The 26,533-nt window shown below is 44.0% G+C and overlaps 3 pseudogenes; 2 read left to right on the top strand and 1 right to left on the bottom strand.

Moving 5' to 3' along the window:
* Window positions 1-9,682: 9,682 nt before the first annotated feature.
* On the bottom strand, window positions 9,683-14,699 carry LOC129658762 (GTPase IMAP family member 6-like; annotated as a pseudogene).
* A 2,239-nt stretch (window positions 14,700-16,938) lies between these two features.
* On the top strand, window positions 16,939-17,171 carry LOC129658761 (ASNSD1 upstream open reading frame protein-like; annotated as a pseudogene).
* A 74-nt stretch (window positions 17,172-17,245) lies between these two features.
* LOC129658760 (asparagine synthetase domain-containing protein 1-like) lies at window positions 17,246-19,180 on the top strand (annotated as a pseudogene).
* Window positions 19,181-26,533: the final 7,353 nt, after the last annotated feature.

Here is a 26,533-nt window from a genome sequence, read left to right as displayed (position 1 = left end):
TGAAGTGGAGACATAACAGAAACCACAGTTAGGAGTCCTCCTTCTCCTGGAAATGGAAGAGAGCCCAGTCCAATTCTGTTCATTCTCTCAGTTGTGTCCAACTCTTTGCAACCCCATGGACTGTAGCACACCAAGCATCCCTGTCCATCACTAACACCCAGAGCTTGCTCAAACTCATGTCCATTGAGTCAGTGATGCCATCCAACCATCTCATCCTCTGTCATCCACTTCTCCTCCGGCTTTCAACCTTTCCCAGTACCAGGGTCTTTTCCAATGAGTCGGTTCTTCACATCAGGTGGCCAGAGTATCAGAGTGTCTGCTTCAGCATCAGTCCTTCCAATGAATATTCAAGACTGAGTTCCTTTAGGATTAACTGGATCTCCTTGCAGTCCAAGTGACTCTCAAGAGTTTTCTCCACACAGTCATCAAGACAGTATGGTACTGGCACAAAGACAGAAATATAGATCAGTGGAACAAAATAGAAAACCCAGAGATAAACCCATGCACCTATGGACATCTTATCTTTGACAAAGGAGGCAAGAATATACAATGGAGAAAAGACAATCTCTTTAACAAGTGGTGCTGGGAAAACTGGTCAACCACTTGTAAAAGAATGAAACTAGAACACTTTCTAACACCATACACAAAAATAAACTCAAAATGGATTAAAGATCTAAACATAAGACCAGAAACTATAAAAATCTTAGAGGAGAACATAGGCAAAACACTCTCTGACATACATCACAGCAGGATCCTCTATGATTCACTTCCCAGAATATTGGAAATAAAAGCAAAAATAAACAAATGGATCTAATTAAAATTAAAAGCTTCTGCACAACAAAAGAAACTATAAGCAAAGTGAAAAGACAGCCTTCAGAATGGGAAAAGATAATAGCAAATGAAGCAACTGACAAAGAACGAATCTCAAAAATATACAAGCAACCCCTGCAGCTCAATTCCAGAAAAATAAAAAACCCAATCAAAAAATAGGCCAAAGAACTAAACAGACATTTCTCCAAAGAAGACATACAGATGGCTAACAAACACATGAAAAGATGCTCAACATTACTCATTATCAGAGAAATGCAAATCAAAACCACTATGAGGTACCATTTCACGCCAGTCAGAATGGCTGCGATACAAAAGTCTACAAGTAATAAATGCTGGAGAGGATGTGGAGAAAAGGGAACCCTCTTACACTGTTGGTGGGAATGCAAACTAGTACAGCCACTATGGAGAACAGTGTGGAGATTCCTTTAAAAACTGGAAATAGAACTGCCATACGACCCAGCAATCCCACTGCTGGGCATACACACCGAGGAAACCAGAATCGAAGGAGACACGTGTACCCCAATGTTCATTGCAACACTGTTTATAATATCCAGGACATGGAAGCAACCTAGATGTCCATCAGCAGATGAATGGATAAGAAAGCTGTGGTACATATACACAATGGAGTATTACTCAGCCATTAAAAAGAATACATTTGAATCAGTTCTACTGAGGTGGATGAAACTGGAGCCAATTATACAGAGTGAAGTAAGCCAGAAAGAAAAACACCAATACAGTATACTAATGCATATATATGGAATTTAGAAAGATGGTAATGATAACCCTGTATGTGAGACAGCAAAAGAGACACAGATGTATAGAACAGTGTTTTGAACTCTGTGGGAGTGGGCGGGATGATTTGGGAGAATGGCATTGAAACATGTATAATACCATATATGAAATGAATTGCCAGTCCAGGTTGGATGCAGGATACAGGAAGCTTGGGGCTGGTGCACTGGGATGACCCAGAAGGATGCTTTGGGGAGGGAGGTGGGAGGGAGGTTCAGGATTGGGAACACGTGTACACCCGTGGCGGACTCATATTGATGTATGGCTAAACCAACACAATATTGTAAAATAATTAGCCTCTAATTAAAATAAATAAATTTAAATTTAAAAAAAAAAAGAGTTTTCTCCAACACCACAGTTCAAAAGTATCAATTCTTTGGCACTCAGCTTTCTTTATAGTCCAACTCTCACATCCATACATGACTATTGGAAAAACCATAGCTTTGACTAGACAGACCTTTGTCAGCAAAGTAATGTCTCTGCTTTTTAATAAGCTGTCTAGGTTGGTTATAGCTTTTCTTCCAAGGAGCAAGTGTCTTTTAATTTCATGGCTTCAGGCACCATCTGCAGTAATTTTGGAGCCCAGGAAAATAAAGTCTGTCACTGTTTCCATTGTTTCCCCATCTATTTGCCATGAAGTGATGGGACTGGAGAAAAGGAAAGATATAAGCATCTGAATGCAGAGTTCCAAAGAACAGCGAGAAGAGATCAGAAAGCCTTCCTCAGCGATCAATGCAAAGAAATAGAGGAAAAGAACAAAATGGGAAAGACTAGAGATCTCTTCAAGAAAATCAGAGATACCAAGGGAACATTTCATACAAAGATGGGCTCGATAAAGGAAAGAAATGGTATGGACCTAACAGAAGTAGAAGATATTAAGAAGAGGTGGCAAGAATACACAGAAGAACTGTACAAAAAATATCTTCACGACCCTGATAATCACGATGATGTGATCACTGACCTAGAGCCAGACATCCTGGAATATGAAGTCAAGTGGGCCTTAGAAAGCATCACTATGAACAAAGCTACTGGAGGTGATGGAATTCCAGTTGAGCTATTTCAAATCCTGAAAGATGATGCTGTGAAAGTGCTGCACTCAATATGTCAGCAAATTTGGAAAACTCAGCAGTGGCCACAGGACTGTAAAAGGTCAGTTTTCATTGCAATTCCAAAGAAAGGCAATGCCAAAGAATGCTCAAACTACTGCACAATTACACTCATCTCACATGCTAGTAAAGTAAGGCTCAAAATTCTCCAAGCCAGGCTTCAACAATACGTGAACCGTGAACTTCCTGATGTTCAAGCTGGTTTTAGAAAAGTCAGAGGAACCAGAGATCAAATTGCCAACATCTGTTGGATCATGGAAAAAGCAAGAGAGTTCCAGAAATACATCTATTTCTGCTTTATTGACTACGCCAAAGCCTTTGACTGTGTGGATCACAATCAACTGTGGAAAATTCTGAAAGAGATGGGAATACCAGACCACCTGACCTGCCTCTTGAGAAATACGTATGCAGGTCAGGAAGCAACAGTTAGAACTGGACATGGAACAACAGACTGGTTCCAAATAGGAAAAGGAGTACGTCAAAGCTGTATATTGTCACCCTGCTTATTTAACTTATATGCAGAGTACATCATGAGAAACACTGGACGGGAAGAAACACAAGCTGGAATCAAGACTGCCAGGAGAAATATCAATAACCTCAGATATGCAGATGACATCACCCTTATGGAAGAAAGTGAAGAGGAACTAAAAAGCCTCTTGATGAAAATGAAAGTGGAGAGTGAAAAAGTTGGCTTAAAGGTCAACATTCAGAAAATGAAGATCATGGCATCTGGTCCCATCACTTCATGGGAAATAGATGGGGAAACAGTGGAAACAGTGTTAGACTTTATTTTTTTCGGCTCCAAAATCACTGCAGATGGTGACTTCAGCCATGAAACTAAGAGACGCTTACTCCTTGGAAGGAAAGTTATGACCAACCTAGATAGCATATTCAAAAGCAAAGACATTACTTTGCCAACAAAGGTCCATCTAGTCAAGGCTATGGTTTTTCCTGTGGTCATGCATGTATGTGAGAGTTGGACTGTGAAGAAGGCTGAGTGCCAAAGAATTGATGCTTTTGAACTGTGATGTTGGAGAAGACTCTTGAGAGTCCCTTGGACTGCAAGGAGATCCAACCAGTCCATTCTGAAGGAGATCAGCCCTGGGATTTCTTTGGAAGGAATGATGCTGAAGCTGAAACTCCAGTACTTTGGCCACCTCATGTGAAGAGTTGACTCATTGGGAAAGACTCTGATGCTGGGAGGGATTGCGGGCAGGAGGAGAAGGGGACAACAGGATGAGATGGCTGGATGACATCACTGACTCGATGGACGTGAGTCTGAGTGAACTCTGGGTGTTAGTGATGGACAGGGAGGCCTGGAGTGCTGCGATTCATGGGGTCGAAAAGAGTCGGACACCACTGAGCAATTGAACTGAACTGAACTGATGGGACTGGATACCATGATCTTCGTTTTTTGAATGTTGAGTTTTAAACCAGTTTTTTCACTCCACTCTTTCACTTTCATCAAGAGTCTCTTTAGTTCCTCTTCACTTTCTGCTATAAGGGTGGAGTCATCTGTATATCTGAGGTTATTGATATTTCTCCTGGCAATCTTGAAGCAACAGTTAGAACTGGACATGGAACAACAGAGTGGTTCCAAATTTTGAAAGGAGTACATCAAGGCTGTGTATTGTCACCCTGCTTATTTAACTTATATGCAGGGTACATCATGCGAAATGATGGGCGACTAAGCACAGCTAAAAGAAGAGCTCATTGACGCCATCAGGCAAGAACTGAGCAAGTCAAATACTGCACAGAGAAGCAAACTAAGGAGAGATAGGACTTTCCTCTGGGGAGAGAAGAAAAAAAAAACCTACAAGGAATGACTGATAACAACAATAAGACCCTTACATTTTGTGAGCTGTAAGAAGAAAATGGAGACATGCAGTTGGAAGGAGGGAAAAACCAACATATTTTGAAAGCCTTCAAACATTACTACTCTGGGGATAAGCTATTTCCCTCCCAGTTTGCTTTTTTTTTTTTTTAATTTAATTTAATTTAATTTAATTTTTTTTGTATTAGTTTTGCCAAATATCAAAATGAATCCACCACAGGTATACCTGTGTTCCCCATTCTGAACCGTCCTCCCTCCTCCCTCCCCATACCATCCCTCTGGGTCGTCCCAGTGCACCAGCCCCAAGCATCCAGTATCATGCATTGAACCTGGACTGGTGACTCGTTTCATACATGATATTATACATGTTTCAATGCCCTTCTCCCAAATCTTCCCACACTCTCCCTCTCAAACAGAGTCCATAAGACTGTTCTATACATCAGTGTCTCTTTTGCTAAACTTAAAAGCTTCTGCACATCAAAGGAAACTATTAGCAAGGTGAAAAGGCAGCCTTCAGAATGGGAGAAAATAATAGCAAATGAAGCAACTGACAAAGGACTAATCTCAAAAATATACAAGCAACTCCTACAGCTCAACTCCAGAAAAATAAATGACCCAATCAAAAAATGGGCCAAAGAACTAAATAGACATTTCTCCAAAGAAGACATACAGATGGCTAACAAACACATGAAAAGATGCTCAACATCACTCATTATCAGAGAAATGCAAATCAAAACCACAATGAGGTACCACTTCATGCCAGTCAGAATGGCTGCGATCCAAAAGTCTACAAGCAATAATGCTGCTTTTTTTTTCTGACTTTTAAAGCAGGATGGAGGAGAGTTGTATAGGAGTTCCTGTATCACTTATGCAGAAAATACTAAGCCCATCAGGCAAGATCACTGTGCATTGAAAATATTTTCATGTCAACAGAAAATCACACATTTCCATCCATTGCTAAAATAAAGAGGAGAAAGGCTTTAAAAAATCAAGACATACACAAAGTGTTACATCGATCTTGTCTAAAGTCACACTTCTCATGTAGCTCTAAAGAAAAAGACTTGCAATTTTTAAAACTTTAAGTCCATTAATCTTTGATATTATTGTAAAGGTCTTCTCTGGGCAATTATTTGGTAAAAGGTCTTTCATGTTTTGTATACATTAGAATGTTTAGTTTTTTCTTTAAAAATTTGCAAGAAAACTTTTCATAACCAAAATAATAATATTTTTCATCATCTCTCTGATTGAAATTCTTTTTTTCACCCAATAATCCAAGCTGTTTTATATCTGGCCCAAGTTCCAAGTGCTGAGTCTATTAAAAGCCATCCAGAGTGTTTTTTGTTGGCCATTCAATTCTGGCTTCCGTTACTAGTTTTGTCAAGTCTGTTTTTGATGGCTAAGAGGAAAGCTTTTATCAAACCCTGTATGTATTTACTGAAAAGATCTCTAACACCTTTTTTTGGTTTCTTTTTTCTTGGATTCACTGCACTGCAGCACACTGCAATTACCATTCATTGTGAATGTTGTAAAACATCTTCCTGGCTCTTTTTCTCTCTCCTGTTCCAGTTTAGTACCTGCTCATCTCCATTCATTCTGCATCAATATCATGCCTTCATTTTGAAGCTTAAATTTTCTCCATGCTTACTTTTAACTAAAACTTAATCTGAATCTATTATAAGTAAAATAATCATCAAGATTTAAATTTAATAACCAAATAAATGTAGCTCTGTATCACTGTAACCCATGTTGTCTACACAAAATATTCATAAAATACCACAACACTCATTAGGAAGATTGCTCAAAGGGAAACAGTCTTCAGACATCGACTAAATCGGTATGATGTGCTTATTATGTTCTGACACTAGAAACGGTAAACGTGCCCAAGGTTTACATTGCAATACAACAATAATATGTGATACAACAGTTAGAGTGAAATGTATTTCTACCCAAACAACAGAACTGTGTTGAATAGTAAAATATTTTACAGTGTAAATTTAAATTAAAGCAAATTATCATGAAATAAAAGTTCAGTTTCCCAGGTATAGCTATATTTCCAATTCCCAATAACCACATATGGCTAGTGTCTACCATACTGGATACTGCAATTTCTAGAAAATACTCAAATATTTGGAAATTAAATACATTCTCCTTAATAATCCACGAGTAATAAAAGATATCACAAAGAATATGCAAAATATCATAAACTGAGTGATAGTGAAAAGAGAACACACAAAACATAATGAGATGCAGATCAGCATGTGTAGGGGGAAGTTTTATAACTTTCTACCTTCGTGTTAGAAAATAATAACTTTTAATAGTTTACAGGATATTGTCCATAGCATGTTGTAGAGACTGGGGATATGATTATGCTCTTCTGAAGGATCCTGGGTTTGCTCCAGCAGGCACTTAAATTACTGGTCGATGGCTTTGTGTCAAGTTCCCTATAGCCTCTCCCTGTACTTGGTCACCTCTCAGGGTCTTCCAACAATTGTTTAAAAACTCTCATTATTTTGAATTTTCTACAGAGTGTATGAAAGTTATTACAGGATAATTCAAAGCTGGAAAGCTTCCCTGAGATTTTTAGCCACTGCTTTTAACACCAAGGAGGAGGCAGCCCGTGGACTCACTGGTCACTTCGGACTCTCCAGATCTCTCTCTTTCGTGCTTTGCTCCAGTGTAGGGTTTTTTTTGAGAATAATGAATTCCAAAGGTCACTATTTTCACAGCTTTGGCCAAGACAACCCCGTCTCCTCCCCCTACCCATGACCTCATCCTCAGCACCTCTTTCTTTCTGGTACACAGACCATGGGATTTCCATGCTTTCCCTGTTCTCTGATGCTCAGGGAGTGATGGTGTGAAGCAACAGCTCCCCTTCCTTCTGAAATGTCATGGGAGGGATTTTCCTTGATTTTTAGTAATAAAGGAGAGAAAACCCCATATTCCGAAAAATTTTAAGCAATTCCTTTAGAATTTTTAATGAATGACGTGTTTTGAGTGACTTGCCATTTGCCATTTAGCGACTTGACATTTTGTGAGTGACGGTGCCTGTCATTTGGTCAATACTTGTATTTTCTAGAATGAGATCAATTAAGCCAACAGGGTTAAAACAAAAGTACCTAAGTTAAAGATATTTATCTTCTTATCTTAAAGGAAAAGCGAATGACTTTAGCTGTTAGTTTAGTGGCTATGAAGTAATGGGTCTATTCACTTAGAAACAAAATGACTTTATTTCACTTATCCTTGAAGAATTTACAGATTCTCCCAGTTTTTTTTTTTTTAATGTTTCAGATTTTTAATGTGACTTTAAATTTTTTCTTTTCTCATTGTGTAAATTTAAGGTGTGCTCTGTCTTACTTTGGTAGACTGGTGTATTGTAGTTGGTTTTCATTTTAACAATCTTTAGCACATCACATACTTATACTACAATATTATTGTCTACATTCAATCTACTGTATTATAGACCTCTATGGCTTTTTATTGCTTGTGACAAGTTTGTGCCTGGAACACCATCAGTCTTTTCCCCTATGCCCCCACTTCTTGGTAACCACCATTCTCTTCCTTTTTAAAACAGGTTTGACTTTTTAAATTCCACATATTACACAGTACTTGTCCTTCTCTGACTTATCTTGCTTCCAATTCTCCCAAATTCAATACATAAACATAAGACAACTCTAACTGGAATACCAAAAATGTACTTTTTAGAAAATTCAACAAGTAATTTTAATTTTCACACAGAAGAAATGCCTGAAAATAACAAAAGAAATACAAAAATGGTGACTGGGGAGGAAATCGGAAGTGGAGGGGGAGAGTTCACATTACAATCAAAGCCACAAGAATCAAGTCAATATTTTATTCACATAGGAGTTGAGAAGATGGAAGACAAGAAGAGAGGCAAAAATTCTCACAGAAATCATAGGGAATATGAAAATTTACCATATGATAACTCCTGTTTCAGTTCAGCAGGAGATGATCACTGACTTAGTAAATGGTCTGGCACAAAGGCTATCTTAAGCATACTCCGATGTGTCTCTGTTCTGACTCCAGACCCTTTTAGCTAAAGACCTGCTCCAGCTTTCTCATGGGTCCTCTGGGTGAGGACGAGATGACACCCCAAGTTGCAGGACTCTCGGAGGCCCGTAGGCTGCTCCCAAGGAGGTTCACATGGTCTCCTGCTTCTTTCTTTGCAGCTTCCCTTTCTTCCTTCCTCCCTCCATTCTACACCCCCAAACACCTGGCTGGGGAAACTGGGTACACACCCATACACCCCTTGCTTTCTCCCCTCTCTCAGGGGAGAAGGGACGGGGTTGCAGGTCAGGCAAAGGCTGGGCTGGAAGTCTCCTCTGCTCTCCATGTGGGAGGGTGGACATCAGAGGGGTGGTATCAGGTATGTGACCTCCCTTGTCCAAGCCTCCCTGGGAAGAGCTCCTCCGATGCCCAAGTCCACTTGGATCTCCAGGGGGGTGCGTGTCCTGCACCCAGGTCTAGGCCCCATTTCCTGAGCAGACCTGGCCCCTGGATACCCCTGCCCTGCTTTGCTCCTTCCTATGGGGTCCCTTTGCTGCAGGTGGTGGCCTCTTTCAAGAGCAAATCAAGAGCAGCTCCTTGTGGCTCTCCCCCATTTCTAGTTGCCTTCTCCTCCCCAGCCCAGAGTCTGTCCTGCCCCACTGGCACAGGGCTTTAAAAACCATCGTGCCTCCCTCTTAACAGGCAAGGACACAGCCCAAGAGATGCAGAGTTGCCCGGTCCACAACCATGCTGATCTGCTGCATCGAGTTTTAAGCCAAGACTCCAATGGCCGGGATGCTGCCGGGGTTCTACGACAGAAGGGAACACAGGCCTGCCTCAGGAGGCTTGGCTTCTCTCAGAGTTCTGTTGCAGAGAGGGAACCCTAGAGATACATGAGGAATGGCTGGGGGTGCAGAGCAGGAGGGCCCCTGTGTTCTGGAAGGTGTGATGAAGGACCTGAGAACTCAGGAGCCCACTCACCTCCTCTCGCCTGACCAGAGGCTGCCCTGGAGACAGGAGGGGCCAGGGACCCCTGGGATGGAGCGGGCAAGTGAGGGGCCTGGGAGCCGGACTCCGGGCCAAGGGAGGCAGGCAGGAACCTGCGGAGGCCTGCGCCTCAGATGGGCACGCTCTGCGGGAGCTGGCATCCAGCTTGTTCGGGCTCCTTCAGTATGCGGTGCAGGCCCCACAGCCAGGCCTGGTCCCTGTGCCCCTCCTTGGCGCCCAGCCACCAGAGGCCCCAGCTCTCACAGGGCGTGGCGTGGGGCTGAGGAGCGGCCAGGGGGCTGTAGGCACGGCCCTCGTGCTCCCACAGGACCCCTTCGACTTACCGCATGAGCTCCCTCAGCTGGGCCTCCTGCTCGGCTCCGTCCCCCTTGTTGTTGAAGCCACAGTGTCGCCTTGAGCAGACCTCGTCCATCTTGGCCAGCGCCCGGTTGTCGGTCTCCCGCAGATACGTCCCCAGCGAGCAGCCGTCTATGTCTTCATTCCGCGTGAACACCAGGACGGTGTGGGCCAGGATGCCCGCCCCGAACACCTCCTGGAGGCTCCCAGCCATCCACTGGTCCTCCTTGGTGAACCGGCAGAGCTGAGTCACCAGGAGCACCGCGTGAGGGCCAGGTGGGAAGTGGGCCCCGGCCTCGCCTATGCCCTGAGTGGTCCCCCGTGGCGCCGCCCAGCGGGACAGGATTTCAGGTGTGTAGATGACCTGCAGCTCCCTCCCCGCCCATGCGTGGAGCCCCTGCTGGAAGGCCTGGGTCACCAGGCGAGCACTGAGCTTGGACTCTAACATCCTCCTCCAGAGGATGGTGGCGCTTTTCCCACTCCCGGATTTTCCCACCAGGATGAGCCTCAGCATCTGCGGGGTCCCTTCATCCCCCCGCAGCCCTGGAAGCATCAAGAGAAGATGGAGGGCCACTGTTCGAGCCTGTCCCCCGCTTTAGCCTCCCTGGGGCAGACGTCTGGGTGCGGGCAGGACAAAGGAAGACCAGCGTCTGCATCTGAGATGTGCCCTAGGTTCACATGCTTTCCTTCCTTTTCTCTTTTCTGAATTTTTTGGGTGAAAATAAGGTAGAAAATACATAATATAAAATGTACTGTTTGAACCACATTTAGGTGTAGCCTTCGGTACATTCACATTGCTGGGCAGTCATCACTTGAGCATCTCAAGAACTTTCTGTCTTCCTGAATGACACCCTGTCCCCATTAAACACTCACTCCCCATCCTTCCTCCCCACCACCTGACGTCCACTGCTCTTTCTGTCTCATGTGTTTGACTGTTCTAAGGACCTCACATTGCTGTAATCAGGCAATTTTTGCCCTACTGTGTCTGGCTTATTCACTTTGCATAATGTGTGCAAGCTTCATTCATGTTGGAGCAAGTGTCAGAATTGCCTTCCTTTTTAAGGCTGAATAATATTCCACTGTAGGTGGAGGTGTAGGCTTCCCTGGTGGCTCAGATGGTAAAGCGTCTGTCTACTATGCGGGAGACCCGGGTTCGATTCCTGGGTGGGGAAGATCTCCTGGAGAAGGAAATGGCAACCCACTCCACTATTCTTGCCTGGAAAATCCCATGGATAGAGGAGCCTGATAGGCTACAGTCCACGGGTCGCAAAGAATTGGACACAACTGAACGACTTCACTTACTTAGGTGTAGGTGTATATATGAATGTAGGTGTATATATGAATGCATATTCATATATATATAGAGTTAGGGGGTTGTTTCCACTTTTTGCTATTGTGAATAATGCTGCTGTGCACCTCAGCACACATATATTCAGTATCTGTTTCAACTCTATGGGGTATATTCCCCAGAAGTGGAATTGTGGGATCATATGGTAGAATGCCACATTTTATGCTTCTGTTTTGAAACTTCTTCTTGAGCCACCTATTCCCACCAGGTGGGATCATCCCCTCTTGAACTGGGAGCCTGGGCTTCCTCAAGCACCTCTGGTTGGAGACCCTTCCCAGGAAGAGGGTGAAGTTGGAAGCACACACCCTCTGTTTCCATCCTCTCCCTGCTATAATTGAACACGCCACATTACCTTCACTTTTCCCATCAAGAGTGTTGTGAGGGTGGGGTCCTTTCCGCCAGACCTCCAGCTCCACAGCACAGCTCACACTGGGGTCACAGTCCTAAGCCCCACCGTTGAAGTTTGGGCTGGACACCGTCACCCAGGAGAATATCAGAACCATCAGCTGCAAGTGTGTTTCATGCCCATCTAATACTGAGGACTCTACATCCAGATTTTAGAAATGACTGCAGCTGGAGGGCACGAAGGGAATTCCCTTATCCTGGCCTTGCAGGTATCAGGACCCACAACACATAGAGAAGCACCAAACCCTAGCTGATTTCCAACCTGTTCCCAGGGAAAACACTGCTGTGTCTCAGTGCAGAGCCCTCAGCCTCTTGAGGCCAAGACTGGCACTGTTTTCTTCCAGCTCTCCCCAGCAGGGGTGTGGTTTCTCCTGCCTTTCTGCCTTGGTGGGCTGACCCACCCACCAACTCTGACTGGAAGATCTGGGCTCCCTCCAGCTTCTGCAGGTGACCTGAATGACTGGGAGTTCCACAGAAGCAGGAAAGGGCAATGTCCGTCTGTACTCTCAGATGCAAAGCTTGAGGAAGACAGTGGTCTACTGCCTGGGCAAGCCTGGAGACACTGATGCCACGCCTTTGGACTTAAAAGCCAAATACATTGAGCATGGAAGAGGAATTTTAAAGTAATACTTAACCCTGATTGCTGCAAAAAGGGTAAATCAGGTGTGAACAAGGGATTGTCACTTTCTACGCAGCTTAATATTATGGGTTTTTCCCAATGGCTCAGGCCACTGAAGTTCGTCTAATAAAAACATAGGTGCATGGAACTGCATAATAAATTGCCAATCAATTCCCTTATCCAGGAAAGTGATGAATTTCCAGCATTCCTAAATTCCTAAGTTCTGTCTCTCCAGGTTAGATGGAAAGTTGAGCCCATGAAAGTGAAGCCCCTGACCCTGATGAAACAGCTTTTGGGGGGAGGGAGCCCCTTGGGAAGACAGAGCCCAGACCTGTGGGCCCTTGACTGCATCCTATGTGTTCACTAGTGCTTTGCAGCCCCCGTGGTCCTGAGAGTCTCACAGTAGAGCCAGCGCAACACCCACCAGGGGCCTGGGCCGAGCCGTCTGTCACACCCATGAACACATCCTTCTTGACACTCAGTGAAGGGGCAGTGGCTGTGGTCTGTTGCCCCCTTTGACCCACGGCACCATCAGGGGCCCTTCCCTTCTGCCTGGCTGGGGTGAAGGGAGGCCCAAGCCAAACGCCCAGTGATGGCCACCCCGGTGAGCGAATCTCTGACGGGGAGGACTCCTGCTGCCCCTCCCAGCACACCACCTGCCCCTCGGGCCCCAGCCCTGCCTCTCTCAAGTTCATGTCTGCTAGAAAGTTGTTTTACCTCCTGACCCATCTGGAGAAGGATCCTGAGATGCACCTTCTTCAGGTTACTCCAGGAAAAGGATTTAGAATTCTTCTTCCTCAATCTAGAAAAAAAACCATAATGTGTCTTACTGATGTTTCCTCCGAGCTTTCAGGGGCTCCTGACTTTTGTCATTCTCTTGCCCATGGAAGCTGTTTGCATTGGTTTGTTGGCATGGGACTGGGTGAGGGGGTATCTGAGATACCCGCTACCTCCTTTATGGACCTTGTTTCCCCCTTCCTTCCCCTGCACTTGTTCTCCACTTGGGGAGTGAGGGGGATTCTGTGATGGGGAGAAATGACCAGAGATGCATCCTGACAGACATTGTCCTGGGAGCAGTGGCCAGGGTGCTGGGTGGACATGAGCAGGATGTTGCTGGAGGGGCTGGTGAGGGGCTCATGGGGCCAGAACAATCTGTGGGGGGAGCCTGGCAGTGAGGGCCACAGAGGCCAAGCACTGGGCGATGAGGAGGGTGTCAGACACGCACAGGCTCCCTCTCCACGTGGGGTCCAGTCCTGCCGGGAGCCCCAGGTCCTCAGCGCTCAGCTCCAGGGCACCAACTCGGGTGGTCATGCTGCTGAGGCCTCCGTGTCCCCGGAGATGTGGATGCTGAGTCCAAACTACATATTCCTAAGATCTTGTCCCCTTGGAAGATTCGAGGCCATTTTATGATGTTTTCTAGAGCAATTCCCAGTCCTCTTTGCCAAGGAGGGAATTGTCGCCCACCAGGAACTCCTGTCATCCACTCTCAAGCCCAGAGAGCCATCTGCCCAGCCCCTGGCCGCCTCACCCCAGACCCTGCCCTACGGGGCATCACCACACATGCACCATGCGCCATTGTTTGTCTCCAACATGGAGCAGATCTGTCACCTTGTGAGGTTTCTCAGGAGAAAAGTGAGACTCACAGAGCATCCTGCCCAAGGGTAAGCGGGGAGCACCAGGCAGAGCCCAAAGGCTGCAAGGTCCTCCTGATTCCCCTGGCTCCTCCCATTGCTCCTGAAACAGGCACACACACACAGACACTCTCGCAAACACACACTCACAAACATACAAACAAAAGATATACACAAACACAACACATACACTACACACATGCACTTACAGAAGTAGAAACATAGCACACATGTATGACACACGTGAACACACATTTACTCACAAACATATGAACATACATACACAGCACACAAGCATAAGACACAGAGACCACTCACACACATATATTCAAACAACCAATAGGTAGTAACAACATACACCATTCATGCATACACTCACAAACATACAAACACATGTATAAACGTACATACAACACAAACATAACACACACAGAAAACACACATATATTCATCTATGTACAAATAGACACACACAACACTCACATACACACATAACACACACACTTATTCATACACATATACACACAAAATCACTATGCACAGCATCCCCACAACACACTCTCAAGCACAATACACACACACAGACTCTCACACACAGGCACGGTCACCACGGCCTTGGACTTACCGCCCTGCTGTCCGTGGGACAGGAGGAATGCCCGTGTCTTGTGTCTCCTGGGGCTGTGTGCTCTCCTGAACATTCTGTTTCTCCTTTGAGAGCTAACACACTGCAGGCCGAATGGAGGAGATCAGTGACAGTGCCCCAGACGTACACACACATAGAGGACATGGCGGATATTTTTTCAGTAATACGTGATCCGGATGCTCAGCTCAAGAACTGCCCTTGAGAGCGCAGCCATCAGCCGTGAGAAGAGGGAAGAGGAAGTGGGCAGAGCTCCCCAGCAAGGCCCCCCAGACAGAAAGCTCTGCAGGCTGCACTTGTTTGCAGCCCTGGTGGCAACCCCCTCAAGTATACTCACCTGGAAAACCCCATGGACAGAGGAACCTGGCAGGCTGCAGTTCATGGGGTCACAGAGAGTGGGACACGATTGAGTGACTTCACTGGTAACATCAGCAGGGGAAACAGGAACACGAGTGTTGTCATTACTTTTATCCTGAATTAGGACAAGTGGAACTCAGAGGCTTAAACCAAAGCAGCAGATCTTTCAGAAAACGTGCTGCCAGCAGAGTGATTTTTTACTGATTTCCTCCCTTTTTGAGAATTCCCCTTCCTGCAGACATCCTCTGTCTTCTCTATCATGACACATACTCCCTGACTCTCTTCCTCCCCCAGCTCCTCCTTCAGCCACTCCATTGGCTCCAGGGTCGCCAGTTTGCTGACCCTAGATCTTGAGATTCATCACCTCCATCATCCCATGAGCCTCACTGGCCAATTCTTTACAATAAGTGTCTCTCTATACTTGTGTATATCCACACACATTCTGTGCCTGAACATTCCAAGATCTGTGTCACATCAGAGTCTGGGTCTAAGGTTTTCTTTCTGTGTTTTCTCCTGCCTTTAGCACATCCTGTAATGTTGTGGAAAGTCGGACATGATAATATCAGATATGAGGAATTAAGGTGAATAGGCCTGTGATGTGAGATTTTATGTTGACCTGGCTGGGAGCTGGGCTGTGTTTAACGTTTGCTGGAGCTTCATTCTCCTCTGGTGCCCTTGTTTGTCTCCCCAGTTGTCTGTGGGTTTCCCTAAAACCCCTTCTTAAATAGAACTTGTATCTTGCTGTTCACTCCTCTTTATTCACTGTTTTCATCCTGTGTCCTGTGTTGTAGGGAGGAGTGAGGAGGGAAGCTTTACTTGGGGATTGAATCTCACTCTTTCAGTGGGTCTGTGCTCCTGGGCTGTGGGCATCACAGTGTTTTTTGTTGTTGTTGTTTGTTTGTTTTTTCTTTTCCTCCTCTTTTCCCCCTTTAAGTGTTACTGGCCATGTCTGGTCACTTCTGACCTTTTCCACCTTATTTTATCCTAAGATTTTCTTTTCTTTGATGCTCTGGCCTTCAGGAACATCTTTGGTTACTTGAATGCTTCATTTCCACCTTTATTCTCTGGAACTGCTGCAAAGAGCTGGTACTAAAAGGTTTGTCAGGGAGTGTATTCTATTAATAAAAAGATTTCAATAAAGATTTTGGAGGTTTAGTGATGCTTTGAAGGATTCAAATGTTCACTATTAACACTATTTTAAACTTTTTTCTAGAGGAAATATATACTGAAACCATAAAAGACAAAGAAGCTGCATGTATAAAAATGTAAAGAAGGATGAGAAATTATCATTATTTGTAGGTGCTTTGATTATATATCTGGGAAAGATTAAGAGAATAAATTAATAAACTATGCAAACAATAGAATTTAGTAAACTGATGGATGCAAAATTAAAAAAAAAACATAAAATTTGTCTTACAAACAATAGCCAAGTACACATAACTTGTGATTTGTAAAACAACTGCAATACAAAATAAAATTAAAAGCCCAAGAATAATTGAAAAATTGTGTTAAAAATATAATAGAGAAAACCCTGAGAAACTTCTGAGACTATGAAGCAAACTGAATTCTCCCATGTTTAGTGAAAATATACATTAACTAGAGAACTTTCAGATGTTCAAACTGGATTTGGAAAAGGCAGAGGAACCAGAGATCAAATTGCCAACATCTGTTGTATCACAGAAAAAGCAAGAGAATTCCAGAAAAACATCTACTTCTGCTTCATTGACTACATTAAAGCCTTTGACTGCTGTGTGGATCACAACAAACTGTGGAAAATTCTTAAACAGATAGGGATACCAGACCACCTTACCTGCCGCCTGAGAAATTAGTATGCAGGTCAAGAAGCAACAGTTAGAACCAGACACAAAACAACGGACTGGTTTGAAATTGGGAAAGGAGTATGTCAAGGCTGTATATTGTCACCTTGCTTATTTAACTTATTTTCAGAGTACATCATGTGAAATGCCAGGCTGGATGTAGCACAAGCTGGAATCAAGATTGCTGGGAGAGTATTTGGTTCTCCTCGGAGATGCCCAGCCGGGGTGAGTGACCTGAGGACCGCATTGGGCTGGTCCCTGCTGAGAGCTCGACCCTGCACAAGGAAGAGCTCAACAAAGATTAAAGAACAAGAAGTTGTTGTGGATGAACTTTCTAACCTGAAGAACAGGAAAGTATATAGGCAGCAACAGAATAGCAACATATTCTTTCTTGCAGACCGAACAGAAATGCTTTTTGAAAGCAAAAATATATTGGATGAGCTAAGGAAAGAATATCAAGAAATAGAAAACTCAGAGAAGACCAAAATCAAGAAATAGTCAACTTGATTTTACATAGCAATGTGTGGCATTTGTTGTGCAGTAAGCTTTTCTGTTGAGCATTTTGCAAAGATTTGAAAGAGGATTTACTGTGTAATCTTAAACGACGGGGGCCCAATAGTAGTAAACAGTTGTTAAGGTCCAATGTTAACTACCAGTGTTTATTCTCTGGCTGTGTCCTTCACTTAAGAAGTGTGTTGACTGCCCAGCCTGTGGAAGATGAAAGAGGCAATGTATTCCTGTGGAATGGAGAAGTCTTTAGTGGGATCAAGGTCCAAGCCGAAGAGAATGATACTCAAATCATGTTTCATTATCTTTCCTCTTGTAAGAATGAATCTGATATTTTGTCACTCTTCTCAAAAGTCCAAGGTCCTTGGTCTTTTATATATTATCAAGCATCTAGCCATTCTTTATGGTTTTGTAGGAACTTTTTTGGTCGTCGTAGCTTGCTTTGGCATTTTAGTAACTTGGGCAAGAGTTTCTGCCTCTCTTCAGTTGGCGCCCAAGCATCTGGAGTGGCTGGTCAGTGGCAGGATGTTCCAGCATCTGGAATTTTCAGAATTGATCTCAAGTCTGTTTCCATTTCCAAATCTGTAGTTTAAAAGTTGTATCCTTGGAAGTACAATTCTGGGGGGGGGGGCGGGGGGGGTTGGGGAGGGAATGATATCAGAGAATGTGTTAATAGCCTGACTGAGATTTCAGCAGACTTGCCAACATTTGTCTTGGTGGCAGCAAATAAAGCCAAACTGTATCTTAAAGAACCTGTTGTCCCTTTAAGTATGGCATTGCCACAAGCTGCATTTGAGACCCATTGCAGCAGCATTTCCAGGAGGCCACTGACAAGAGACACTTCAGGTCTTTCTTACTGATGGACACATGAAGGAAGTAGTTCAGCAGTTCATTGGTGTCCTGAGTATCGCAGTCAAGAGACGTGTCTTGTGTTTACCTAGGGATGAAAACCTGACACCAAGCGAAGTTTTGAAAACTAGTAATAGGAAAGCAAATGTTGCAATTCTGTTTTCTGGAAGGATTGATTCCATGGTCATCACAGCCCTTGCTGACCATCATATTCCTTTAGATGAACCAATTGATCTTCTCAATGTGGCTTTCATGACTAAAGAAATGACCATACCAGTTAATTTTAACAAAAAAGAAAGAAAACAGAAAAATCATTGTGAAATACCCTCTGAAGAATTCTCCAAAAGTGTTGCTGCTGCTGCTAGCCCTGGTGAACAGTTCAATGTACCAGATCGAGTCACAGGAAGAGCAGGACTGAAGGAACTGCAAGCTGCCAACCCTTAACAGATTTGAAATTTTGTTGAAATTAATGTTTCTCTAGAAGAACTGCAAAGATTAAGAATAACTCGAATATTGCACTTAATCCAGCCCTTGGATACAGTCCTGGATGATAGCATTGGCTGTGCAGTCTGGTTTGCTTCCAGAGGAGCTGGTTGGTTAGTGACCTAAGATGGAGCAAAACCATATCAGAGCAGTGCAAAGGTAGTTCTTACTGGAATTGTTGCAGATGAGCAGCTTGCAGGTTATTCTTGTCATCATGTCTGCTTCCTGACACATGGGCTGGAAGGACTGAATAAGGAAATTGAAATGAAACTGGGTTGAATTTCTTCTAGAAATCTTGGTCATGATGATAGAGGTATCAGTGATCACGGAAAAGAAGCAAGATTTGCTTTCCTGGATGAAAATGTTGTCTCCTTTCTAAATTCCCTACCAGTCTGGGAAAAGGCAAACTTGACTTTACCCTGTGGGATTGGTGAAAAACTAATTTTGCGTCTTGCAGCAGTGGAACTTGGTCAAACAGCCTCTGTTCTTCTGCCAAAGTGGGCCATGCAATTTGGATCCAGAATTGCAAAAATGGAAAACAATAATGAAAAGGCATATGATAAATGTGGAAGGCTCCAAATAATCTCCTTAGAAAACCTTTCGGTTGAAAACTAGATGTTTTATAGTGTAACAACATTTACTGAATGATGGTTTTTTAAAAAATAAAATAAAATACTCTGCTGCTTTCAGTTAAAAAAATTGCTGGTAGAAATATTAGTAACCTCAGATATACAGATGACACCACACTTATGGCAGAAAGCAAAGAGGAGCTAAAGAGCCTCTTGATGAAAGTGAAAGAGGAGAGTGAAAAAGCTGACTTAAAACTCAGCATTCAAAAAATGAAGATCATGACATCTGGTCCCATCACTTCATGGCAAATAGATGGGGAAACCATGGAAACAGTGACAGACTTTCTTTTCTTGGGCTCCAAAATCACTCCAGATGATGACTGCAGCCATGAAATTAAAAGATGCCTGGGTACTCTTTCTGCCTCCTTCTGATGCCTATGTCAGAAGCTTTCTCTATCTCCTTTATACTTTAATAAAACTTTATTACACAAAAGCTCTGAGTGATCAAGCTTCATCTCTGGCCCCGGATTGAATTTTTCTCCTCTGGAGGCCAAGAATCCTGGCATCTGTGCATGGTTCAGCAACAACCCTTCATCTTGGGGGCTTGTCCAGGATCCTTCTGGACAAGGTAAGGATGTCTGGAGCTCTAGTTCTTTGTTCTCCTAGTGAACACGTTTTCTGCTGTACTTTACTAACTCTATGGTGTGCTTGTGTGAATGAATGAAACACCCTGCATGAAGCAAGTGAGGAGCCCTGCTCTGCAGTTCTGCGGTGACCTCATACGGCTTATGGCAGAAACCTGTTGGGGGTTTATACCGACTTGCCAATGCCAAGAGGCACCCAATGTCTCCTTTGGCCCGAGCAGAAATGGACAAAGTATGTGGACTGAACTCTCCTTTCTCGGTCAAACTTTTCAGTCTCTTTGACTATTTCATAACTCCTTGGAAATTAGAAGTACTAACCTAATCTATCGGATCATAGACTTTCAAGGGACTGGTGATATGTGCTGTTACTGTGTCCTGTGACTTAGGTCCCAAACTTGGATTGGTAGTCAGGAAGCGCCTAGCCTCTCTAGGAACCGAACGTTCAGAATTTAGATGGAGCTTTAGCTACAAGAGCATCTTTGAGGTTAAAGGTTACCTAGATGGAACTACAATGGGTCCCTCCCCCCCACCACTTTGGTAACACTGGCTCTTACTAGACCAGAGGAGGCTCTTATACTGGTGTGGTGACGCTTGGAAGAAACATCTCAGTTTTATGTTCCTATCTGTCTTATTGTGGTCAGAAATATACTCAGGGTCATGCACAGGCACTCAGGTGACAAATATTTCCCCCAGCGGCTTAGCCTGGGAGGCATTCCGGAAGGTTACTCTGATTGCACCCCGGGTGGCATGAGAGGTAAGCAAGGTTTTAATGGTGAGGAGCTGGACAGCAGTCAGGGATGCCATCAGGTCTACCCCTGGTGCATCTCCACCCCATCTCGATTGTAGAACCTGGAGGGATGAGTAGGTCGCCTGTGTCACTAAGGGACAGACTAAGTCCAACCAGGGAAGGAAATCTTTGGTGTAAAGTCTGTCTACACCCCCATCTAGAGCAGGGAGGGATGCCCCCGATAGAAAGATGGCACTGGTCGCTTTTTTTTTTTTCTCTTACAGGTGGAAGCTAACAATTCCACCCTCACTCCTTTGAACTGTATCCTGAAAAACTGGGATAGATTTGATCCCCAGGGTTTAAAGAAGACACACCTGGTCTTCCTATGTGATACTGCATGGCCACAGTTATCCATTGGAGGATGGTGAGCAGTGGCCGGGTGGAGGGTCTCTTAAGTATAATACTGTTTTACAATTAGACTGGTTCTGTAGAAAACAAGGGAAATGGGTAGAAGTAGCATATGTGTTGCCCTTTTTCTCTCTGCGAAATATGCCAGACCTATGTCCTAAGGGTATAGATTTGGGTGTGATTCCTTCGGCTCCCTCCTGTCCTCCTACTTTGTGAGATGAGATGGAGGACAGGAGACAAAGAGATAAAGAAAAGCAGATTTCTCCAATCTACCCCTGGGATTATATATGCAGAGCAGCCAGAGAGACTGAGCAACAGCCACACAAGCTGTTGCCTCTTCATGAAGCACCCACCGGGAGAAATAATCAGTCTATGAGAGTTAATAAGTCTTTTTCTTATTAAGAAATACAAAGAATCAAGGAGGATCTGGGAGACTATTTAGAGGACCCAGAAAAAATATATTAGAGCTTTTAAAGGTGTTGCTCTGCTTTATGACCTTACTTGGAAGGATGTGATATATATCTTGGGACAAACGCTGACTTCTGACTCAAAAACTCGACTTTTGGGAAAAGCGGTTGCTTATGGAGATGAATGGTTTGGTAATGAATCAGTAGTGAAGAATGAGGAGGGGATAACCGCCCTCCCCACTGGGAATCAGGCGGTCCCAATTACAGAAGCAGACTGGGACTAAAACACAGCTAAAGGAAGATGGGATCAGAGTCATTTTGTCAGATGTATTCTTCCCCCTCCCCCATCCTGAACCCAACTCCCACTTCCCTCCCAATACCATCCCTCTGGGTCATTCCAGTGCACCAGCCCTGAGCATCCTGTATCATGCATTGAACCTGGACTGGAGATTCGTTTCACATATGATAATATACATGTTTCAATGCCATTCTCGCAAATCACCCTACCCTTGCCCTCTCCCACAGAGTCCAAAAGACTGTTCTATACATCTGTGTCTCTTTTGCTGTCTTGCATACAGGGTTATCATTACCATCTTTCTAAATTCCATATATATGTGTTATTATACTGTATTGGTGTTTTTCTTTCTGACTTACTTCACTCTGTATAATAGGCTCCAGTTTCATCCATCTCATTAGAACTGATTCAAATGTATTCTTTTTAATGGCTGAATAATACTCCATTGGCAGAAGGCAATGGCACCCCACTCCAGTACTCTTGCCTGGAAAATCCCATGGACAGAGGAGCCTGGAAGGCTGCAGTCCATGGGGTTGCTAAGAGTCAGGCATGACAGAGCGACTTCACTTTTACTTTCATGCATTGGAGAAAGAAATGGCAACCCACTCCAGTGTTCTTGCCTGGAGAATGCCAGGGACGGGGGAGCCTGGTGGGTTGCCGTCTATGGGGTTGCACAGAGTCGGACACGACTGAAGCGACTTAGCAGCAGCAGCAGCAATACTCCATTGTGTATATGTACCACAGCTTTTTTGTCCATTCATCTGCTGATGGACATCTAGGTTGCTTCCACATCAGATGTATTCTTGAAGGACTCATACAGGCACGTGCTAAGCCTGTAAACTATGGCAAATTGGCAAACATAGAACAGGAGGAGATGGAAGCTCCTGGTAAATTCCTAGATAGATTGAAAGAAGCCCTTCACAGATTCACCGAGATTGATCCTGAAAGTGAAGAGGGAAAATTGATCTTAAAGGATAGATTTCTCACTCAGTTGGCTCCAGATAACCACCATAACTATTAAAACGGGCGTATGGACCAAATCAGTCTTTAGATACTCTGTTACAACTGGCTCAGACAGTCTATTATGGTAGGGAATGTGGGGAAAAGAAGAAAAGGCAGAAAAAGATAAAGGAACAGGCGGAAGCCCTCGCAATGGTTATGAGAACCAATCTTAAACAGCCTGAGAAAAATGCCTACAGGGACCCACGTGAAAAGGGATGGGCTTGCTACTACTGTGGAAAGAAGGGGCATCTCAAGTGGAATTGCCCTCAGGCATCTAAGCCATCCCCGGTTCCACGTCCGGTCTGCAAAGGACCACACTGGAAGAGAGACTGCCCCTAGAGGCATAGGTTTCAGGGGTCGGACTCTCAAGACAACCAGGACTGAAGGTGCCTGGGGGGCCCCACGCAAGCTCCTGTCCTAATTACACCTGAAGAACCCCAGGTATCAATAACTGTGGGGGGGGGCATCCATTGATTTCCTTTTAGATACTGGGGCAACTTACTCCATGCTTAATGAAGCCCCTGGCCCATTTTCTTCCCGATCCTCTTCCATAATGGGACTGTCTGGACGAGCCAATCTGCTTTATTGACTATGCCAAAGCCTTTGACTGTGTGGATGACAATAAACTGTGGAAAATTCTTCAAGAGATGGGAATACCAAACCACCTGACCTGCCTCTTGAGAAACCTGTATGCAGGTCAGGAAGCAATAATTAGAACTGGACCTGTAACAACAGACTGGTTCCAAATAGGAAACCGAGTATATCAAGGCTGTATATTGTCACCCTGCTTATTTAACTTATATGCAGAGTACATCATGAGAAACGCTGGGCTGGAAGAAGCACAAGCTGGAATCAAGATTGCCGGGAGAAGTATCAATAACCTCAGATATGCAGATGACACCATCCTTATGGCAGAAAGTGAAGAGGAACTAAAAAGCCTCTTGATGAAAGTGAAAGAGGAGAGTGAAAAAGTTGGCTTAAAGCTCAACACTCAGAAAATGAAGATCATGGCATCCGGTCCCATCACTTCATGGGAAATAGATGGGGAAACAGTGGAAACAGTGTCAGACTTTATTTTTTGGGGCTCCAAAATCACTGCATTGGCGACTGAAGCCATGAAATTAAAAGACACTTACTACTTGGAAGGAAAGTTATGACCAACCGAGATAGCATATTGAAAAGCAAAGACATTACTCTGCCAACAAAGGTCCGTCTAGTCAAGGCTATGGTTTTTCCAGTGGTCATGTATGGATGTCATAGTTGGACTGTAAAGAAAGCTGAGCGCCGAAGAATTGATGCTTTTGAACTGTGGTGTTGGAGAAGACTCTTGAGAGTCCCTTGGACTGCAATGAGATCCAACCAGTCCATTCTGAAGGAGATCAGCCCTGGGATTTCTTTGGAAGGAATGATGCTGAAGCTGAAACTCCAATACTTTGGCCACCTCATGCAAAGGGTTGACTCATTGGAAAAGACTCTGATGCTGGGAGGGATTGGGGGCAGGAGGAGAAGGGGATGACAGAGGATGAGATGTCTGGATGGCATCACCAACTTGATGGATGTGGGTCTGAGTGAACTCCGGGAATTGGTGATGGACAGGGAAGGCTGGTGTGCTGCGATTCGTGGGGTCGCAGAGTCGGACGCGACTGAGCGACTGAACTGAACTGAACTGGATGAGCCAAAAGATGGGCCTGATAATCTACGAGAGCCTACTTCTGCTGACTCCAAAAATCCTGAGTCTGCCGTTTGATATTCAAAACAATGCCCTCCTGTCCTGGGCTCACTCCTAAGCTGAATTCCACAATCAGTCTAACTGCTGGGTCTGTGGAGTGCTCCCCTCTTCGTCAGTGGAAGGCTTCCTGTGGTGGACATCTCTACTTCAAGGAAAAGACTTTCTGCAAGTCTGCAAATACCTTCAACAACAATCGCATGTGATGCCTCTTCTTGAACTGATGACATCTAACAACCTTAAGATGGACTGATGTAACTACGGACATAATGTGACTTTTCATTTTGATTTTAACTTGGTTTAATGACTATTTTGCCTTACGTCTGTAACTGTATAATGGGGTTTTCTAACTATCTAAAAGCTTTTAAGTTACAAATGGTTGTCTAAGCTCCTATGAGTGCCACAGCCTCCTCCAACTATTACTTGGGCCCCCTGGATCAGAGACCCTCAATATGAGTGTTAGGAGAATATGTTGCCTCAACAATTTAGGGACTACACCCCTAAACAACAGGAAGTAGTTATGGGATGAAAACGATGCCCCTTTCCCTTGGCAACATAATTTCCCTAAAAGAAAAGGGGGGAATGAGAGAGTCATTACCTAGGCATGTTGATAAGAAGTCTAGGGGTCCCCAAGGAGAGAGGGGTCTGGAATTCTCAAGGAGGAAGAAAGGACAACCTTTTTTTCCCTCTACATCCCTTACGATTATATAACAATAAAATATCCTGCTTGAGGACAGTCTCTGGATTAAGCCTTCTGGCTAATTCTGTTATCTTAAAATGTAAATTATGGGAGTAGGTCTGGTGAGAGTATATAACTCCACTGCTAACACTAGCAAGCAGGTACTCTTTCTGCCCCTTTCTGATGACTGTGTCAGAAGCTTTCTTTATCTCCTTTATACTTTAATAAAACTTTATTACACACAAAAATAAATAAATAAAAGATGCCTGCTCCTTGGAAGAAAAGCTTTGACAAACCTAGACAGTGTATTAAAAAGCAGAGATATTACTTTGCCAACAAAGGTCTGTCTAGTGAAAGCTATGGTTTTTCCAGTAGTCGTTTATGGATGTGAGAGTTGGACCATACAGAAGGCTAAGCACTGAAGAGTTGCTGCTTTTGAACTGTGGTTTTGGATAAGATTCTTGAGAGTCCCCTGGACTGCAAAGAGATCAAATCAGCCCATCCTAAAGGAAATCAACCCTGAATATTCATTAGAAGGACTGATGTTGAAGCTGAAGCTTTAATACTTTGGCCACCTGATGAATAGAACTGACTCATTGGAAAAGACCCTGATACTGGGAAAGATTGAAGGCAGCAGGAGAAGGGGACAACAGAAAATGAGGTGGTTGGATGGCATCACTGACTCAATGGGCATGAGTCTGAGCAAGCTCTGGGATTTGGTGATTGACAGGGAAGCTTTGTGTGCTGCAGTCCATGGGTCGCAAAGAGTCAGACACAACCAAGGGACTGAATAACAATAAATATTAATAGAACCACTTTGGAAAACACTGTGGAGTATCTCAGAAACCTGAATATTACACACAGTCCACCTTCACCATTCTACCACAAGGTGCATAGCCAACAGAAATGTGTGCTTGTCAACCAAAGGTAATGTCCACAGTATTTATAGCAGGATACCCAGAATAGCAAACCACTGGACATAGTGTCAATGCTCTCATCACAAGAAAAGAAAGGAAGGAAGGAAAATGTTAACTATGTGAGGTGATGGATATGTCAATTAGCTTGTGGTGACTATTTCACAATATACATATCAAACCATCAAGTTGTATATATGTTAAAGATATACAATTATAATTTGCCAATTTTACCCCAATAAAACCTGAGAAGTAAAACATCTGGGGGGAAAAAAGCTGATTTTTAAAATGAAAAAACAAAACAGTATGGTCCAAATTAATGGGGCTAACTATATAAATATCTTCATATTACAAATTAAATATGTTGGGTTATAGTCATACAATGAAATAGTATAGAGGGGGAGGAGCCAAGATGGCGGAGGAGTAGGACGGGGAGAACACTTTCTCCCCCACAAATTCATCAAAAGAGCATTTAAACGTCGAGTAAATTCCACAAAACAACTTCTGAATGCCAGTAGAGGACATCAGGCACCCAGAAAAGCAACCCAACTCTTCGAAAGGAGGTAGGAAAAAATATAAAAGACAAAAAAAGAGACA

Source organism: Bubalus kerabau, chromosome 8 (assembly GCF_029407905.1).
Source record: "Bubalus kerabau isolate K-KA32 ecotype Philippines breed swamp buffalo chromosome 8, PCC_UOA_SB_1v2, whole genome shotgun sequence".
NCBI classification, from domain to species: Eukaryota; Metazoa; Chordata; class Mammalia; order Artiodactyla; family Bovidae; genus Bubalus; species Bubalus kerabau.
This window is presented reverse-complemented; position numbering and strand designations above follow the sequence as displayed.